The sequence below is a fragment of the Sus scrofa genome, chromosome 2 (genome assembly GCF_000003025.6).
Source record: "Sus scrofa isolate TJ Tabasco breed Duroc chromosome 2, Sscrofa11.1, whole genome shotgun sequence".
NCBI lineage: Eukaryota > Metazoa > Chordata > Mammalia > Artiodactyla > Suidae > Sus > Sus scrofa.
The window spans coordinates 103,098,729-103,118,964 of NC_010444.4; the positions used below are offsets into that span (position 1 = coordinate 103,098,729).

At 39.0% G+C, this 20,236-nt stretch overlaps 1 long non-coding RNA gene across 1 annotated transcript in view; it reads left to right on the forward strand.

Annotated features, from left to right (window-relative positions):
• The window catches only part of LOC106508433, a 661,471-nt gene that overhangs the window by 507,141 nt on the left and 134,094 nt on the right, over positions 1-20,236 (forward strand). The window contains exon 9 of the long non-coding RNA XR_002342060.1: positions 1,485-1,682. This is a non-coding gene — a long non-coding RNA (uncharacterized LOC106508433). The remainder of the gene's footprint in view (positions 1-1,484; positions 1,683-20,236) is intronic.

Here is a 20,236-nt window from a genome sequence, read left to right on the forward strand (position 1 = left end):
ACACCATTGCATAAGGAGATGGTGTTGACACGGAGACCAGAAATGAGGTCTTATGGATAATGCCAGACTGCCTTGTGGAAGGAGATAATAACTGTGATCATTAGCTTTTCTGTGCCTGATTTAAAAACACCAACAAGAAAAACTTTGTTGTTGGACAAGAAGACAAAAGGGGCAAGACCTGGCTGGTGCTCTAGGTCAAAGGCAGTGGGCCTCTGCTCCCCATGGTGAGGTAAATGGTCAGTAACCTCCTCTTAGCCCTGCCTGCAGAGGAAGCCCTAGATACAGCATTCATTCCCAGAAAACAATACCCCAACCAGACCCAGAAGCTGGAAGAGGTAAAGAAGTCTCTGAAACTTCTTCCTGGCCAGTGGTGGGTCTGTCAGAGTGAACAGTCATCCCATCCTGTGGGGTAAGGAAGCACCAGGGTGAGAGAGCAACTGAGGACATGACCTGGGACCATGTTCCCTGCCCCCCCCCCCAGCTTTATCTCTCATAGTAGCATCTTCATCTTAAATGAGTTCATAAGGATTTGTCCTTGGTACTTTCCTCCCTCTGCCCCTGAGGAACTGAAGTCTTTGAATCCCACTAAGATTAAGCCCCAGCTCTAGGGGCAGTAAGACCTAAATAATTAAAATCTCGGGAGTTCCTGTCATGGCTCAGTGGAAACAAACCCAACTAGGAACCATGAGGTTGCAGGGTTGATCCCCGGCCTCCTTCAGTGGGTTAAGAATCCAGCGTTGCCGTGAGCCGTGGTGTACGTCGCAGATGTGGCTCAGATCTGGCATTGCTGTGGCTGTGGTGTAGGCTGGCAGCTACAGCTCCGATTGGACCCCCACCCTAGGAACGTCCATATGCCATGGGTGCGGCCCTAAAAAGACAAAAAAATAATAATGAAAATCTCTGGATATTCTCCTTTCCATCTCACACCAAATCATGAAGAAGGAACCTTGGTAGTGACTTTAGCTGCTTTCAGGCTCAGCTGCTTTTCCTGGCAAATAATAAGCCAATGCTGCAAGGCAGGTCAACAGGGCTGAGTGCCCCAGGATTGCCTGGCAGGGGAGGACCTGCCATAGTGGCCATGGGTGCCCTGCTGAGCACACACAATACCTTGTCAAATTCACTTGGCCCAGGTGTGACAAGCAGGGGTCCTGGGAGTTCCCACACCCTTCAGTGAAGGAATATGAATTGGCAAAGTTTTGGGGGTGAAATAAGAGGCTGCTGCAAAGAGACTGTGAAACAGGGACCAGGTGTCTAGATCTGCAAGTCCAAGAGTAAGGGCAGCTCACCTTCTCACATGGCCAGACTGAACCAATTGCAGCTCAAGGGTCACTGGTGCAGGAAGGGAGCAGAACAGCCACACCATAGTAGAGAGAAGCGAGGACCCTGGGGACAGTCAGCAGATCTAAGTCTCCAGCTACACCTGCCATAGGGACACAGCCAGTTTCCTTTCATTTACGAGAACTCCATTGCTTTCTCTTGGGCAGGAAAAGGGAGTCATCCAGAAGAGGTCATTTAAACCTTTCTTTATTTGCTCTTGAACATTGAAACCATTTAAACTAGAAGAAACTAAACTACTATTTATTAAAAAGTCTTTGTCCTGCTGATGGAGACCTCATAAGGAATATCATTTGAGCCATAGAAAATAAAGAATCTGCTTTTCTGGGTGCACATTTGGAATCAGAGTGAGTACATTTAAATGGAGGTATGTTTTTACATTAAATTTTATTTTTGCTGATTTTTTTCAAACCTGGGATTTTTTTTGTTTGTTTTTATTTTTAGATGGCACCAAATTCATTTTCCCCATGTCTATGCTTGTTTTCCGGGCTTGATTATTTCTTAACAATGTTGACTTGAAAGCCTGTCATGGTTATCTGATGTCAAGTTGACCATTTATCATCCCTCCCAGCAACACTTCTAGAAATTATCCAGAAAGATATTTTAACCAGAACCATAGTCAGCAATTCACCAGGACAGAAAAGTGCCACTCTGACTCCTTATTTCTTGTTCTGTCTTATTTCACCCAAACACATGAAACATTTTAAATAGAAGCTCCGAACACAATTATAAACGCATTTCAGAAACATCAGTTCCTTGGCTAAGGTAATTCTTTCTCTATGCTTAGCCTGAAAAACTCCCCACATGGGTATCTCTTGAGACGGTCCTCATGTTCATGGCCAATTAGTACAATTTCCAATAGACAGGAAGATAATTATGTAATATGATACTTTTCTTTTCTCTCTCTTTTTCTCAAACACACAGGTCCCCGCCCCCACTCCACACTTTACTAACACATCATCCTGCGTGTACACTTCACAGTTGTCTTAAAATAGGTGGACAGCTCTTGTCTTAGTATAGAAAGCAGCAATCTCAATGCCAGTCATGATGTGAACAGCTAACAAAGAAGTCTATTCTCAGGGCCCTTTTAATTAAGTCCAACGATCCCAGCTAGATATCAATCTCTATCTCCTTCACAGTTGTTGATCTTGTAACTGGTAGATCAGTGTGTTAATAAACAGAAGTTTTCAGTCTTAGCAAATTGACAAGACTGCTTTTTATATTTCATAAGGCAAACATGTACAAAGTCTGCTGAAATTTTGCAGGATCTCTTTAATCTAGGCAGGATATTTATTTTATCAGTTTAATGAGATTTTTGTAGTTTGCACCAGGGGATACATATATAGAAAGATATGGGTAGAGAGGGTTGAAGATACAGGCACACATACACACAATTTGAGGAACTCTAGACTGGCTCTGTGTGCATGTGGCCCATTAATTTCTTCTTTTTACTTTTCTAATGGATCTAGCAACCTAGGTTAAATAGTGTTTTGTGAAGTTTTCTTACAAAATAATTATTTCTTGGAATAATTCAACAACCACCTTTGCAATTTGCTTTCACAGACATTATTATCAGCAATTACTCTTACAGTAGTCACCAATATATTTTGACCTGCAGTTCTTCAACATCTAGTGATGGTGTCCAGCATTCCTAGGTTGATGGTACAGGCTGTCCATGCTCTCAGTGCAACCTCTGGGCTCTTTTAAGAGATGTTAACACAAAAATCTGCATGACTTTTTTTCTAGTCATCGTTATTCTACCTTGTTATTCTACAGTGTTATTTCTTTTGCAAGTGAGAATATTCATTTTCTCTCACCAATTTGATTCACTTATCCAGGTTGCAAGTACCAGATTGGAACATTTAATCAAAGGTTCTAAAATGAGAATAAAGAGCATCACAGAGGATGAGAAAGTGGGAGGGTAGGAAGGCTTGTTGATTTTCCTCATCAAGCAAACCTTGTCACAAGGCACCTTCAGGCACACATGCTGGAGATGATAACTGGGGTAGAAGGCATGAGATCCCAAAAGCTTGTGCTACTTAGAGACACAGACCAAACATTTAAACACCCATTTCCTTGTCCCTGATTCACATTACTAGTTTAAGCATTTCTTTTAAAGCAGTGATATAAGTATATTTTCCAGATAAATGATGGCTTTAGGCAAAAACTTCACTTTTCTTTTTAATAAACTTAAATCATTTATATTTTGCAAAAGTTCACCCATTTTATGACTTATTGAAATTTTCTTTATCAAAAAAAGCATTAATCCCTCTCTCATGCCCTTATCTCTACATAAATGAGAATATTATATATCCTAAAAAGGTCCCAATACGAATGAATAGTATCTCTAATAAAGGTAATATTTGTTTAAATCTTTGCTGCAAAAAACTAATGGAATAAAAAATAAGTGTATTTTATGCCTCATTTTACCCCACATCAAATTTATGCATCTTAAATATTACATATCATTTGAAACGAAGCACATTTGATATAAAATGCACATTGGCCAAATTATAGGATTTAGTTTCAGAGTGGAAGTTGTTCCATTGATGGTTTCCAGACTTCTCATCATAGTCATTTCTTGTTTTCTGTGTTACCATTTTTGTGGAAGGTCATTGGTCCTTAGTCTCGGTCAAGATGAACCTTCCTATCCTTTCATTCCTTGCTGTTTCATCTGGTTAATTATCTGAGCATGGTTGCAGATTGTGCCTAATGTACCCAAACACATTCATCCATAATAGAAATTAAAGAAGTGAACACTGGGTAGGATCCACACAGAGCAGGGTATCTGTCTATAGAACCCAAGTCAGGCCTGCAGGTAGCCTGGGAGGAGACTGCATTTAGAAGGCTTCAGGCTGACATCTGCCTAGTGCAGTCTCTTTTCAGATAACTTGGAGACCTCATTGCCATAGTGCATTGAAACCTCAGAGGTCAGTGTTGATAGAAGAACTCATGTCATTGGCAGCTGCTTCTGGATTTGATTGTCTATTTAATTGATTTACCAGACAATCAACTTAGCAACACTAGCTTAACAGATCTCCTTGAAAGTAAGTGTGTATAGTGAAGTTATTTAGGGAGAAAGTTGCTATGAAGTTAGCCTTTGAAATGCATTCAGTCATTGAAGAAAGATTTAGTGAGTAACCACCATTTGCCAAACACCCTTCTGTATTATGGCTGGGGGCAGGGGGGGAGAATTACTGTAAATTACAAGAGGGAAAATACAGCTGAAGCCTAAAGGGAGAAAGCCTAGTAGGCAAAAGAGGAGGAAAGAGCACACAGGCATCAAGGGCCGCCTGGCAGCCCCTCCAAGGAAGGGGAAAGCCAAGCTTTGAGGAAGAACGTTTTGGGTGGTGGCTGCTGGGTTTGTCAGAAGAGACTAGAGAATTAAGAAGCCACCAGAACAAGCAGACAATTGTATGTCTTGTTACAGAGTTTGCATTTTCTCCTAAGAGCTTTAGAAAAACATCAGTGGTTTTAAGTGGGGAAAATAATATGATCAGATTTGCAGGAAAGTAAGTTGACTCTGGATGCAGGGTGGAGTGTTGTTTGTAGGGAATTAAGGGAATTAGAAAACTCATTGGGGAAGCTAGGCAGGGGAATTTGGTGGCCTGGACTGGGGTGGTTCAATGGAAATGGGAAGGAGGGATTGAATACAGAAATAAGGTACAGACAAATCCAGATTGAATACTAGTGAACTGCTATAAATCGTGATGGATAGGGACCACAGGGAGAGTATGTTTGGAGGGGTTGGAATGGGAAGAGAGAGGATGGATTCTATTCTGGACAGGTAGACTTTTTAGTGCCTACAAATATGTCTAAGTTGATACGTCTTTTGTTTTTGTTTTTGTTTTTGTCTATTTAGGGCTGCATCAAGGCATATGGAGGTTCCCAGGCTAGGGGTCAAATTGGAGCAAGGCCAGGGATCGAACATGCATCCTCATGGATGCTAGTCAGATTTGTTTCCACTGAGCCACAACGAGAACTCCTAAGTTGATATGTCTTACAAGCCATTGTATCAGTGGATCTGGTACTTCAGCAAGAGGCCCAACTGGAGTTAAGATATGGAAATTATTGACGTTTATGGGGAATTGAAGTTAGCCATCTAGATAAGATCACCCAGAGAAAGGGAGAAGAAAGCCTGGGAATGAACTCTGAGCAGCATTTACATATAAGGAATGAGCAGAGGACGACTTCACAAAGAAGTGGTTACAGGGGCAGGAGGAAAACCAGATATGGTGGTGCCATGGAAACCAAGGGAAGAGCATATTTTAGGCAGGTCAGGGGGTCTATCATGTCAAGGTGTGCAGAAGAGGAACCAGTGATCTTTCAAAAGCAGAGCATCAGTGAAATGGAACAGGCATAAGGCAAACTAGAAGAGAGCAGATTAGAAGGTGGTGAGTGGATGGAGATAGTGGAAATAACTCTTCAGAACTGTGGCCACAAAGGGGAAAAAACAATTAGGGCAGCAGTTAGAGGGGGGCCAGATTTTAGGCCACAAATAGCCTCCCAAAGAACAGGATGGTCACTGAAGCTGAAATCATTGGAGCTAATGGATACCTTTCACAGTCCTTTCAGGAGGGGGGCCTACAGCTCAATTGGCACTTGGAGAGAGCTCTCAACCAGAAAAATGAATGTCTGTGGAAGCAGCAGTGAAAGGATATCAGGATCCTTCTAACCATTTAATAAGCAGGAAAAAGACAAAGAGATTTACATTTTGATTTGTGTTCTTTCCCTCTGTCTTCCCCCCGCATCCCCTTTTCTACTCCCCTTCAACACATGTATTCCATTTAAGAAGATGCTGGTCAAGAAAAAAAGGAACTCCTCTTCGGAAGAAATAATCACTAAGTCACTAACTATAGCACTGTCTTGTTTTCTTACCATCTTGATTTCCAGTTCTCATTTGTCACATTTTGCTCAGCTATTTGCTTAATAAATCAAACGTTTTGTGAATCTACAAAAGCCAAACAGCCAAATGACAGTAGTTCTAATTGAGATCAGAGCCTTCTTTTAGACCCATTAAAAGCACTTTTGATCATATTTTCTGGCATTTTAAATAAATATGCTGGTATCTAATTTGTAACCTGAGAGAGCCAATTTAAAAATTCTTTATTTCCCACTCAGTGTAAAAGGCAGGTTGAACTCAATCGTCTGTGGAGCTGGGTTATTGCTTGCTTGGGGTCTAATAAGAAACTGATGTATCATAAATGAGAATGTTTGTATTTATTTACTAAGCAGCAATATTTCAACCTCATCATAGCAGTACAGTTCAGGAACAGTCCTTAATATTCTCTCTCCCTTGGAATAAATCATCTTTTCATATGAGGAAATATGTATAAGCTATTTGATTTCAAGATGAACTCAAACAATTTTCTGATCTGGAGAATGCATGAAAAGGTAAATAAGTGGAAAGATACTCCTGAAAGGATTTTTGAAAGGAAAGGATTTAAATTAGTGGCATTCAATGACTAATGATAAAAATCCTCTTGGTTAAAAATTGCCTACTTGTGTCTGAAGGGAAAGTAATAAAATATCATACCAATAAAAAGTAATAACCACAATCACTGTGGATCTGCAAAACCTTATTAAATATCCCTTGACAACAATTTTGAAGAAAACTCTAAGTAATTATCGAACCTCATTTTAAATTAAAACCTGGCCCTGGTGCCCACGTCACTCTTATGCACACATGGTAACGAAGGAGACTTATGATGGCTTTGTGTATATTGATGTTGAGTTAGCTGGCTGGTCACCCTTATGATATAATCTCCTTCCACTGCAATTTAATTAAAACAGAAAGATCTGACCTTTGCTGGAGATTTTCTTATCCACCGTACTAAAAATACCCCCTGGAAGCAATCTGTCAATATGATCTTTCAAACACAACTCTGCTAGTACTAGAGAAGAAGAGAAAGGAAATGAGAGAAACCAGAACCCATAAAGTTTAGTACAGGTTAGCACATGGTTACTTGTAAAACCAGAGTCACAGGGTTGTCTACAAGGGAATCAGAAATATATTTATGCCACTTAATTACATGAAGTCAGGAATGAAAGTCTTCCATTCAGTGCCCATATATCATTAAGGACTTGAGTAATAGACTAAGGTAATGAGAATTGCCTCTGCTCCCCCACCCCTTTTCTAGGAAATATCTATCAAAGCCTTGATTTATAGATATTCATGGTATTTTCCTGTTCTGTAAACCCCAGAATTCATATATTCTGTAGCAAAAGATTTTGCAGTGAAGAAAGAGCTCCTCTCTATTGATCGTGACAGGGGTTCACTACCCACTCTGTTCTGATCATTGAGATGTTCCTGCCTGGTCACAGGATAAATGCTATTTATCTTCAGAGCTGTGATGAGAGAGGAAATTTTCTCTTTTTCACCATGTGAATGTGGGCTTCTAATTTTAAGTATAATCTGATAAATGAGAAATGAAAGTGCTGGAGAGAAGAGTATATCTCTCAAGGAGAAATCAAGCCCATGATGGGAAAGAAGTTATGCTAATCATGCTAATCATTCAATGGAGAATGGTGAAAAGGTCCAGATTTGAGGTCAGACAGACCCAGGGTCAACTCTTCACCACTTCCTAGTCACCACACCTTAGGAAATATACCCATCATTTATGAGCCCCTGGCTCAACCCATTAAATGAGAACAATATTATCAACTTCACAGACTTGTCGAGATAATAGGGATAATTTTACTATATCACCTGGTATATATTTGATGTTTAATAATAAATAGAAACTATGAACAATCAGAAAAATTGAAACATTACTAAAGAAACTGTGAGTCAAGATAGGAAGCCACAGATTCCAGTGAAACCCAAACTTAATTTAGATTCTAAAGGTCAAACTCCTGGTTGTCAACCAGTGAATCAGTCAGTACACATTGGTGAATAAACCTAACTGGTACTTCAACTATTTGTGCTTTAAATAGTGCCCACTACCAATTGTATATTTGGAAAACAGATGAATATAAGACATGGACAGGGGCTGAGAGAAACTATGTTTTATTTGTGTTTGTATTCAGAGCTAATCTTCAAAATCTTTAAAAATTAGTATGAAACAAGCATCGATTATAAGAATGAGTGCTAACTGCAGAAAAGTGTAAAAGCTGTGACAATATATACTGGATGATTATGGGCCTTACACTTCTCTGTAAGGTCTAGTATTGAACTTTATATATAGTAAGCACTCAATTAATATTTATCAAATTGACTCTATTAACCTGGTTATTTCACAAAAGTGAGATTAATTAGGAAAAAATAGAATTAACAATGATTAATTTGAGGATTTATAAAATATTTTTTTCTGACTTTTTTCCACATGAAAGTTTTTCAGTTTTTGTGGATCAGTTTGAGTGTATGTTGTCTGACTTAAATTTGGTCTTCACTATTTTTCTTTCCATAAAATAACATTTTAATTATTACTTTAAATAGATTTATTTTTATTGGTTGATTATTAAAATCCATTTGTATCTGATGCATTCTGAAAGGGTATGAAATAGCTCTATCTTGACTTAGAGTTTGCAAGGAGCTGTATCAGGATTCTTGTGATAACTATTGAAAACTTGAAATTAGGTTCAGGGAGGTCGAGTGACTTACCAAAACCAGACAACCAGTGTAGTGCAGAGTCAAGACTCACACCCAAATCACGTGGTTTCAAGTCCAGGGCTATGTTCTCTCTATGCCATGCAGCCTTTTGAAGTCAGTGCCAGGCTTTATTTGAGGCAGACTCCAGCCTTACTGACAATTAATTGTCCTATTAACATCTCCACCTTCTTGTGCTAGAACAGAATCTGCATGTTTAATGAGTCAGTACCTGTGTTTGAGGACTCTTATGGATCTTTTTACATTACCAGCATTCTTTGGTTCTCATGAGAGGCTAGAATTTCTCTGAGCCTGATCCTCTCTTATGCTTGTGCCTGTGGTTACCATCATCTATGTCTGTGCTCAAAATCACAACTGTTAAGTGTCTTCAACACACACCAGGTGTCACTCTTAAGCACACCTTCAGCCCAGCTAATTATTTTGTATGGATAGATTGGAGTTGTCTGAAAAGTTAAGCCATCACAGTTTTAGTTGTGATGAAACATATATACTTTGCCCTTCTACATCTGTTTTTAAATCAATTACAAATTTATTAATTGTGCTCAGCAGAGGCATCTGGAAGATGTGTTGATACTTGTTGGCAGTAGACACCAGATGGGTTATTCAATCTGGAACAGATGGTAAATTGATATTAAATAATGGTAAGCCTGGTCTTCACCATTCATGATTCTCATTATCTATTGATAAGTTTATCATTTTGGTTTAATTCAGTTTTCTAAATTCCTTTTTCCAATCCATGTGATTTAAGGAGGAAAAGACAATTTCTTATTTCTTTGATCAGAGAGTATCTCAAGTCCTTAAGACACTCCGGGGTTGATAAATGAGTTCTAATGAGCCCTTGACATTATAGTAGAGCTAGCCGACTCATTTTTTTTTTTTTTATGGCCGCAGATCTAGGGTTTTTCTATTCCTGCTTTGCCAGTTAAGGTAGCTCATTTCCCACAGTCTTCCTCCCCCTCCTTTATACTGTCAACAAAATTTCCAGGGGGAATTCTATGCAAAGGGAAACAGCCAAATAGGAGTAAAGTACACTTTTGTTAGTAGCTGCTTAAATATCCAGTATTCAAATGTAGCTCTCTCTGGAAGGCAGGAGTTGGAATAAACAAGTTAGAGTTAAATCCTGAATGAGACTTATTAAACTGAAATTTTGGGCTAGACGTGTGAAATAAGGAAATCTAAGAACAAAGGAGGAGTCTCCTGGTTCTGTGGAGCAGCTTCTGCTTCATCTCGAGAGTTCTAGTCACAGGGTCACCAAGGATAGGTGTGGATCCACTTGGTCTCATGGGTGAAAGAGTAAGAGCTGGACTGGTGACTTTCAGGGACAGCACACACATTACAAGTCAATGACATGCAAGTGGACCAGTCAGATCATTCATCCCTCTTCCCTGGAGGAGGGAGAGTATATAGAAAGGGGTAGAATTAGTGTAGAAAGATAGACAGTATCTACCTAGAGTTATATCCAGGATTCTAGAAACTTACTGTCACATCCATAAATCTTACCTCTCTAATGCCTGAAGTTCTACTGGCATAACCTGTTCATAATTTTATTTTAAATACTGTATAGCTAATGAAATATAGTTTAAAAATGATCAGAGAGCTAACTTGGTAGCCTAAAAAATAAAATAAGGAGGTAATGAGTAGCAAAAGAGGGAAAATAGAGAGAGGTGGGGAGAAGAGACACCCAAATCTAAACAGTTCAAAACTAAGACCATTAAGGAGTTCCCATCGTGGCGCAGTGGTTGACAAATCCGACTAGGAACCATGAGGTTGCGGGTTCGGTGCCTGCCCTTTCTCAGTGGGTTAACGATCCGGCGTTGCCGTGAGCTGTGGTGTAGGTTGCAGACGCGGCTCGGATCCCGAGTTGCTGTGGCTCTGGCATAGGCCGGTGGCTACAGCTCCGATTCAACCCCTAGCCTGGGAACCTCCATATGCCGCGGGAGCGGCCCAAGAAATAGCAGCAAAAACAACAACAACAAAAAAAAACTAAGACCATTAAAGAAAACCATTATTTGTCTAGAGGTGGCCTTAGAAGTCAGTTAAGGTATAGCAGAATCTTCTTAGTAATAGTCTTACTATTTAGCTTCTTCACTGACTGCCCAAAGTGGGATGAGATATCAGTGAACTTGTTCCATGGAGGTGGGGAGACCACCCAGAGAGAGTGCATCTTCTCGCAGTTCTACTTCAGTCAGAAGTTTTTCTTTCTGTATTAAAATAGACCACTCCTCCTGATTTTTGACCTATCCATCGTACCAATCAGCAGGGATATACAAAGAGCACACTGCAACCAAAGTTAAGCTTTTCTTTTGATCTCTTGGATGTTTTTGCATTTTCCCCTCTAATTTTACCTAGAAACAGCTGCAGAAGTTAGATGGGTGGGTCCTGAGGCCACAGTAGAACACCTCTGAACTTCAAGAGAAGTCAGAAATGGCCATGAGCTATGGGGTAGGTTGCAGATGTGGCTTGGATCCTGCGTCGTTGTGGTTCTGTTGTAGGCCGGTGGCTCCAGCTCTGATTAGACCCCTAGCCTGGGAACTTCCATGTGCGGCCCTAGAAAAGACAAACAAACAAACAAAAAACAAGGGAAGTCAGAAATGAATAATATTGTCTTTATGAAGTTAAACAGCAGGATGAATATATACTATATCAAAGCCAAGATATAAAAAGCCACCACAAAGATAGATAATATTTCCAAAGACAGGAGGGTGATCACTAAAGATATGGCCATTTCTAAAGTCAGAGGAGGGATGGGAGTCATGCATCAAAGGGCAGCTCATGGTCACAGAAAGGAGAGTCCCTTTCCAATAGAGGAGTAATGCAGGCCTCTGAGAGAAAGGGTCTGAATTCCCAGTTCTAGGAACAGTGGTCACCTGCCATTGTAGACTTCTGAGCACAAACTCTGGTTGGAGATGCACTCTCTTACTAAGTAGAGTTTTATCTTCACATGCATGTGTGATTGTCTACCTTAGTGGCAGGACCAAACCATGCATGGGCCTAGACCACCAGACTTTTGCAAAGAGTGTACCCTCAAGACTCTAGGCTTTCAGTTAGTAGAAACACTTTCAGACACTTTCCCATGGGTGCCTCGGGAAGTGTTCAAGAAGTTGAGCAGGCAGAGCATCTCCCTGTACCCCCATCGACATTTCCACCACAGTAGCTTGCTTTCATTTGTATATTAGGCTAGAGTTCTATGTAGGACCTCTTGGGACAGATTCTGCACCTTAAAGATGTACAAAAATTCACTGGCATTGATAAAGTCAACTGTTAGTCTGCTCTTTAGTTTTTCCCCCATGAGCTCTACCTTGGTGCAATTGAAGTCCCTTGTTATCTTATCCTATCTATGACATGGGCCTAAGAGATTCTCTAAGCAAAGAGAAGCACAGGGTCATATCATCTCAGAAATAAATCAATCCAAAAGTGGACATACAGTGCACAAGGTAGAGATTTTTAAAATTCTTGCTCTTTTTCATTAAAGACCAACCTGTAGATCTCAATGAGGAGTTGAGGCATGGAAACGTGGGGCATTGAAAAGTATGTGAGACTGCTTTTGGGTGTTATAATGATTGGGGAATATCACTGTAATCTTAGGAGGGATACTAAACATCTGTAATATGTAAGACAGTTCTGTGTAATGAGATTGGACCTCTCCATCAGAAGGCTAATATCATACTTGTTTAAAAATACTGAATAAAAATGGTCTATTTAGAACATAGGCAAAACATTCTCTGACATCAACCATACAAATGTTTTCTTAGGTCAGTCTCCCAAAGCAGTAGAAATAAAAACAAAAATAAACCAATGGGACCTAATCAAGCTGACATGCTTTTGCACAGCAAAGGAAATTAAAAAAAAAGGCAACCTATGGAATTGGAGAAAATAGTTGTAAATGATGCAACTGACAAGGATTTAATATCCAAAATATACAAACAGCTCATACAACTCAACAGCAAAACAAATAAACAAAAGAACCATATTAAAAAATGGGCAGAAAACCTGAATAGACATTTCTCCAAAGAAGATATATAGATGGCCAAAAGACACATTAAAAAATTCTCAACATCACTGATTATTAGAGAAATACAAATCAAAACTACAATGAGGTACCACTTCACACCAGTCAGAATGGCCATCATTAGTAAGTCTATAAATAACAAATGCTAGAGAGGGTGTGAAGAAAAGGCAACCCTCCTACACTTGAAGTCCTACGCTGTTGGTGGGAATGTAACTTGGTACAACCACTATGGAAAACAATATGGAGGTACCTAAATATAGAACTACCATATGATCCAGCAATCCCACTCCTGGGCATATATCCAGACAAAACTTTCATTGAAAAATATACATGCACCTGTGTGTTCATTGCAGCACCACTCACAATAGCCAAGTCATGGAAACAACCTAAATGTCCATCAACAAATGAACGGATTAAGAAGATGTGGTACATATACACAATGAAATACTACTCAGCGATAAAAAGAACAAAATAATGCCATTTGCAGCAACATGGATGCAACTAGAGATTCTCATACTAAGAGAAGTAAGTCAGAAAGAGAAAGACAAATACCATATTACCTATATGTGGAATCTAAAATATGGCACAGATGAACCTATCTATAGAAAAGAAACTCATGAACGTGGAGAACACATTTATGGGATGGAATGTAAGTTTGCTGTTAGTAGATGCAAACTATCACATTTGGAGTGGATAAGCAATGAAATCCTGCTGAATAGCACAGGAAACTATATCTAATCTCTTGTGATGGAACATGATGGAGGGTAATGTGAGAAAAAGAATATATATATTCATAACTGGGTCACTTTGCTGTACAGCAGAAATTAACAGAACATTGTAAATCAACTATAATAAAAAAATTTTTAAATGGTCTATTTGCTAACATAGTAAATTCATGGGGAATGCTCCTGGAAGTCCCCCTAGAGGTTAGAGAATGAAGATATTTGTTTATATAAATTGGCATATCATATTGTCATTAGCATAATAATGTTAAACATACAATTAAGTCACTATTTCCTAATTTCATACTTTCTAAGCATTTAGAAGCCCATATGGTTCTGGTGATTACTGTTCCATTCCCTACATCAGTTATAGTTTCATTGTAAATTAATGTATTAGCATCTGGTTCTTGGGCATTGGTGTCTCATGAGCTTGGCTTAATGTGAATTGCTCTGTGAGACTGATCTATTCTCAGACACCGATTTAGGTTTCAGAGCCTATAGAACAAAGGACTCCTAGATCAAGGATAACTCATAAAGGTTAAGCCACTTTAGAAGGCTGCGGATAGCCTGCTAGCCTTTCTTTGTAACATCCTTGGCTTAACCTGAAGCTTCTTTCAAACTGTAACATAAACATTCCTCTTGAAGGAAGTACTTAGACAAGAGAAGATTCAAAATTTAACTCCAGAGTAGGATTTTTGAAAGCATGTGAATCAAACTCAATTTTTATTCTGTTATTGCCATGAATTAGAATAGCAACAGGAAAATGGCACTAAACACGTGTTAAACAGAGAACTAAGGTGTATGACATTATACATGAGGAACAGAAAATGCAAACACTTTAGGTCAGATTTTCCTCCAGCATTCCACTCATCATTAATAACCTACTGCTTTTTCCTTTTATGTAGCTTTACTTATGAGAATCTTATATAATATGACTAACTCATATAATTTTAATAGAATTGGACACATGACTAAAAATATCACTTGTTACTATAATTATTAAGCAACTTTATGTTTCAGAGCAGAACCAAGTGGGGTTAGCAAAAACAGTCCCTTTGAGAAAAGCTATTTGTTTGCTAATTCAATGTGTTATGGGGAGGATTGCTCTTAACTCAGTAGTCCAATCCAGGGCTGAAGTGATTATAACAGACTCAGAGGATTTTAGTCCCTTTTCCTGGGAATTCAGTATTCTGTGGCAAACAGAACCAAGATATGTCTTCCTGAATGGAAAGATGTCATCACCAGTATTTGATGATATTCAGCATAAAAAAGCAACCATCAAAAACCTGAGTATTTGCAAAAAGCACACTGGTGAACCATTTTCTTATTTTTGTTACATCCTACAGTATATTTCCAACGTGGAAAAAATACAAGACCCTAAGATAATAACAACCTAATAATAACTGCCATTTTTTGAATCCTGGATGTGAACAAGGCACTCTGCCAAACACTTTACATATTGCAGAGTACCTAGTGAGATATAATGCTTCTTTTAATCCAGAGAAGTCATCAGATAGTTGTTTCCAGATGAATGTAGAGTAGATCTTTGTTGGAGAAGGCCTCGTTTCTTAGATTTTTTGAAGTTATGCAAATGTATAGGAAGTAAGTATTATAAGTAACTATTATCTTGGAGGAAGGACATAGTAGAACCTTTTGTGACCTGACAAAAGCTTCTCCTCCCAATGTCCCTGGCACTAGAAAAACTTAGTAAATTTGCTTAGACAATATTCTTTTGGGGAGAAATAAGGCCCCCAAACTCTCTCCTTTTGAGGTTCAGCTCTATTTAAGCTTCTACAATGGCACAAAGTGAGATTTCCAGGTAGGAAAAGCTACCAAGGATGCCAATGAGCAACTTGGCGTGAGGAAAGGGGACATAAAATCATGAACAGGATTCACTGTCAGACCCACCACTTTGTGCAGAGTTGCCCACAGAAAAACTTACTGTACCCAATAATCGGATTTGCAAAACCCCTTTAGTTTGTATGACATATGCTCAGCTATATAAAGCTCTTTGGACAGATTCACTAAGGGAATGAGAGGTTTTGAAAGGATAATTACAAACACTTGCCCTGCCTTTGCAAACAGAAATCTAGTTTTCAACAGAGACTCATAGGCATAACAATTTCTGTTCTGCTTTTTAAGCCAAATTGAGGCAGACAAGAGGGTGACTAGGGAGTAACAAGGATTAGGTTCTTCTGAGATCAAACCTCTCTTCTTCCATGGATTGAAGAAAAAAAAAAACTCATAATGGAGTTCCTGCTGTGGCACAGCAGATTAAAGATGCAGTGTTGCCTCAGCTGTGGAGTAGGTTGCGGCTGCAGCTCAGATTCAGTCCCTGGACTGGGAATTTCCATATCCTCCACCACACACACATACACCAAAAAAAAAAAAAAAAAAAAGAAACTCATTATGGCATGAGGGTTGCCATTTACAAACATGCAGACTGGTTGTGTACAACCACAGAGAGTAATGTCCTCACTGATTACAAAATGAATGGTTCTCCTGATGGTGTAGATTGTGTCTAGTTCACTACATTTCCAAGATTATATTATATTTTATAGTTTATATTATATATAATGTTAATATGTAATACATATCCAATATGTAGTAAACAATACACAGACAATACACAATTCCATAGTAAAGAGTGGCCATTTTTCTGGGTCTCCTGGATGCATCATGTGTAGGTCGTAGGATGACATGATCCTGTATGAGTCCTGGCTGGTAGTGGATGTCAGACATGAGATTCAATTTATGTGCTATCCTTCTCCCTTCCTGCCCTTCCCAACCTCACCCCCACCTCATTTGAAGATTATCAACAACAACATTATCCAGGGAGTTGGACCATCCTGTTTGTTGACAGGTTATGATGGTTATGATAGCACTTAGATAACAGGCCCCAACAGCTTCTAGGAGATGCCACCCTCTCTCCACATAGCTGGGCTTGGAGATGAGTTTCCTGTCACATAGAGACAGGCAATTAAACTGACTCTGGCTTATTAGTGCCACTTAGTTCAGGAACAATGAATTTGAGGCTTTGAATGAGAAAGAATCTAGTTCTTTGAGATGAGCTTGGTGACCTTTGGATGTCACTTCTATGTCACTTTGACAGTAATGAAAAGAACAATGCAACCAAAGATCAGACTTCCTAAGAGATGACATCTGGTTATACATGCTCTCTGAGTGCTTTAGACTTACACAAAGCAGAACTGAATCCTTACAGAGACTACCACTACGGGCCTACTAAGGGTCACCGGCAATTATCAAATCCCCCATGCAGTGGCTTTGCATTGCTCTTGGAACAAAGCTCAAAATACCTAACATGCTCTATTATGCCTTCCATACCTAGACCCATGTACCTCTCCACCCTCTTCCCTTCCCAATCTCCCATGTGCTACACATTGAGACCATAACATGCCATTACTCAAATTTGGTAAATTTCAACCAAAATTTCAGCAGAGATAGGTGTGTGTGTGTGTGTGTGTGTGTGTGTGCACTTGTATATGTGAGCATGCAGTTGCGTGCTTGCATAAACTGTCAAATTGACATGCTGATCCAAATGCGTGTGAAATGCAAAGGGCCAGAATAGCAACTGAGACTTGGTCATGAAGAAGCAAAATAAAGCTGGAGGAGATAAAATTTGCACTACCAAGACATATTATAGAGTGATAGTGACAGTGTGCTAAGGACATAATCATATAGAAATCGGCTAATAGAAAAGAAATAGGGAATCCAGAAAGACCCCACACACATGTGCGGAAACAAATGAGGACAAAAATCATGCTGCATTGCAGTAGAGAAAAGAGAGTCATTATACAAACATTGCTGAATTAGTTGTACATCCATACAGGAAAAAATGAACCTTAATTCCTACCACACTTTATACACAAAAACCAACTCTAGATGTTGTAGACCTAAATATGAAGTGAAAAACATTAAAACCTTTAGATAAAAACATGGGAGATTATTTTGGGGTAAACAAATTTTTCATAAATAAGATATGAAAAGTACCAGACATGAAAAAAAAAAACTGTTCATCAAACAACAGCATTAAGATCATAAACAGGCAAGCCACTAGATGGGAAATATTTGCAATATAAGTGTCTGACCAAAGACTCCTATATGTCAAAAATATATAACCCTTGCAGTTCGATAAGAAAAAGACAAACCAATTTAAAAAAAAAGGGGGGGTAATAGAGTCAACGAGACACTCTATATAACAGAGTATAGAAATGTGGAAAGTTGTTCAAACTTACTAGTCACCAAGAGATATGCAAAGTAAAATTAAAATATGATATCTCTGCCCACTTACCAGAATTACTGATATTTAAAAGCCTGACAATACCAAATCCTGGTGAGGATGCAGCACAGTTTGAACTTTTATGTACTGCAGGTGGGAATGCAAATAGAAGCAACCAAGTTGGAAACTGTTGAGCAATATTTATTCTCCCTGATGATAAGCAAAACCTGTGACACTACAATTCCATTCCTTGGTATCTATCCAGCAGGAGTGCATATATCGGAAATGTGCATAGGAATAGTTACTGTAGCAGCATTTGTAATAACCCCAAATTGAAAAGAACTCAAGTGTCTTTTAACAGTAGGGTGGAGAAATAAATTGCAGTGTATTCAGACCACGGCACACTATAAGCAACAAAGATGAAGAAACTATACAAAGCAAAGTGGATTAATTTCACAATGTCGACAGAAGGAAGCAAAATACAAAATAGTACATGCTATTCAAGTCAGTCTTTTATATAAAGTTCTAAGTTAACACACTGGGACAAAGTCTGTGTAATAGCTCCAGAAGGTCTGGTAATTAAGAACGCACAGGGTAAAGGTGAGGAGTTCTGGGATGCTGGTGATATTCTGTGTCTTGATCTAGGTGTTGGTTATGCAGGTGTGTCCAGCTTAAAAAAATCATTGAGCTATATGATTGATGTGTGCACTTTCTTTATGTACACAATGTTAGAGTAAAATAATTCACTTAAAAAAAAAAAGCATTTGGGGAAAAGAATCTTCAAAGCTGCCACTTACTCTTGTTTAAGTGAGACCCTGATCCTCTTCAAGCTCAGCCAAGGGAAGCTGCAGGGAAGCTCTGTTTAGAAGAAAAAAAGAGATCTCCAGAGGGTGATCACTGTTTAGGTTGTGCCATAGATGCATGTGATCGTATTGTATTATTCTCTCTAATTTTACATTTGTTTTTAATTTTCCATGATAAAAACATTTTTTTTCCTAAAAATCTGTGGAACATGAAACCAGATTTGCATCACATCCAATCAGCAGCCACTACAGTCTCTTTCTCCTCTATCTAGTATGTTAACCCCTAAGTAAACACGATCACTAAAGATTTTTGCTCACATAGAAAAACTGCCTTTCTAGTCACTTGAATCGTTTGCATTTTCTGTTTTTCTTTTCTTGGAACTAAAGATGGTCACTCTTTCCTCTCTCAAGAGACCCCCACCAGCCAATTATATTCTCTTCCATCCCAGTGCCAGAGCCCAAAGAATGACCAAATGACGCATATAAACTTCAGTGAAAAACGTGTAGGGAAGTAGATAAAACCAAAGCATATGAGCTGAGAGGAGACTAAATGTCAGGCTAATGAGAAGCCCCATGCCCTATCAACAAAAAGGAAGTGATTAATTATGGGACTGTAGCAATAGAGATGCCCCCAAATGTTTCAGTGAAGTGCAGTGACGCAGGTCAGAGTCCAAAATAACAGGCCAATTAATTTGGGAGTTGGAAAATATTTTTTTTAAATGTGTCTGTCATATAGGGATGGTCCTATTTTTACCACACACACACACACACAAAATCAAGAAATGCTTTAGAAGATCAATAAAGTAAAGTACTGATAAAAGCTACAGATAATTGTATTTTTTATATACCAAAATATTCTTCCTGAATTAGGGGATAGAAGCAGTGCTTTGTAAAAATGATTTATCTTTAAAGCCATGGAAAGAATAATTGCCATTCAAGAAGTCATGCACCAGAGTTCCGGTCATTGCGCAGCAGAAACGAATCTGATGAGGAACCATGAGTTTGTGGGTTCCATCCCTGGCCTCAGTGGGTAAAGGATTCGTCTTGCCATAAGCTGTGGTGTAGGTCACAGAGGCGTCTTGGATATGGCTTTGCTGTGGCTGTGGCTGTGGTGTAGGCCAGCAGCTGTAACTCCGATTAGACCCCTAGCCTGGGAACCTCTGTATGCCGTGGGTGTGGCCCTAAAAAGCAAAAAAAAAAAAAAAAAAAAAAAAAAAAAAAAAAAAAAAAAAGAAGAAGAAGAAGAACTCATGCACTGCTATATGTAAAAATACCTAATTCTGATTTAGTTTGACTTTGAACTTACTGTTTTTGTATGCCTTTTGATAATGCTATTATGCTGTTTTCACTTCTCTTCAAGGTTAAACTTCTGTTCATTTTTCTCTTCAGCCTAGATAAAGTACCCTGCTCTCCCAGGTACGGAGCAAAGTAAAATTTTCCTCTGTCCCCACAATCTAATTCTACCCACATCTTGCTCAATTTCTTCACCAGCTAAATGACAGGCACCAGTTAGAAGTT